The 1044-nt window shown below is 54.5% G+C and overlaps 1 protein-coding gene across 1 annotated transcript in view; it reads left to right on the top strand.

Moving 5' to 3' along the window:
- The first annotated feature begins 268 nt into the window (after nucleotides 1-268).
- Nucleotides 269-1044, top strand: part of SEMA3D (semaphorin 3D) — a 256333-nt gene continuing 255557 nt past the window's right edge. The window contains exon 1 of the mRNA XM_027838813.1: nucleotides 269-476. The gene's annotated coding sequence lies outside the window, so the exon portion shown is untranslated. The remainder of the gene's footprint in view (nucleotides 477-1044) is intronic.

The following is a 1044-nucleotide window of genomic DNA, read 5'->3' as shown; positions in this document are numbered from 1 at the left end:
GCCTTCATCCAAAAGAATGACTCTCTCCCAGGGCAGTTACTGCGGCCACACCACAAACTTAAAAGCCGCCCTCCGGTATTGAGCTTGCCTCTCCTCACCAAGAGCCGAGAGCAAAAGCTCCAGCTGTTGCCACGCTCGGGGCTAGTTCCGGCACGGTGTTTAAGGGAGCAGCAGCGCCCTCTGCTTTCTGATCCCGCCTCTGCGGCAGCAGCAGCCGCCCTCCACAGCAGCCAGGGCCGCTGCTGCTGCTTTAGCAGCCGCCGCGGCTCAGCCCGAGCTGCTCTCTCCGAGGTGGAGAGAGGCCATCCCACCGGCTTCCAACTTCAGCCTCACGGCTCCCTAGACGCAGTTTATTCCCCCTCACTCTTGGAAAATACGTCACGAAAAGGAAAAAAAAAAAAAAAAAAAGAAGAAGAAGAAGAAGAGAGAGGAAGATCAAAGCCAGGTAAAAAAAGTGCATCTCCGATCACCTGCAGGTGGGCTGGCGCACAGTTCTTAGCAACTTGAGCTCCACGACTTGTTAAACGGGAAGGCAGGGCGAGAAAGGGAGGTGCAGCAAGGTCCTGAGCTAGGGCGCAGAGCCGAAACACGCACAGCCCTGAGCGTGGCGGAGATAAGGGTGCGGACGCCGTAGGGACCCCGGCAAAAGCGCCCGCGAGCGGTGGGTGAGGGACCTTTGCCCGGAGGGAGCGAGGGGGTGCCCGAGTATGGGGACAGGAGGGACTAGGGAGGTGTACGGAGATGGAGCTCATCTGTCATCACTGAGAAAAGTTACTAGCCACCGAGAACGTTATATGTAGTTTTCGTCAGAAAAAGAACTACACTTAACTGTGCTCTCAGTGCCAAGTCACAGTAAACCTGTTCTCTGATTAACGTATGAGCTGCAGGTTTCAAGACCAGTAAAGTATTAGTAGATGAAAGACGTTGAGAAGAGGTTTTTGCTCCTCAGTAGATTTCGTACTCTTCTTTTACGAAAATGTTGCTAGCCCAAAGGTTGTGTACGTGTAAGGGTGACTGGTACATTGTGTGTTGGGGGGGGGGGGG

This window comes from Vombatus ursinus, unplaced genomic scaffold (assembly GCF_900497805.2).
Source record: "Vombatus ursinus unplaced genomic scaffold, bare-nosed wombat genome assembly UNPS02014830.1, whole genome shotgun sequence".
NCBI lineage: Eukaryota > Metazoa > Chordata > Mammalia > Diprotodontia > Vombatidae > Vombatus > Vombatus ursinus.
The sequence above is the reverse complement of the archived record's forward strand: the minus strand, read 5'-3'. Positions and strand labels throughout refer to the sequence as shown.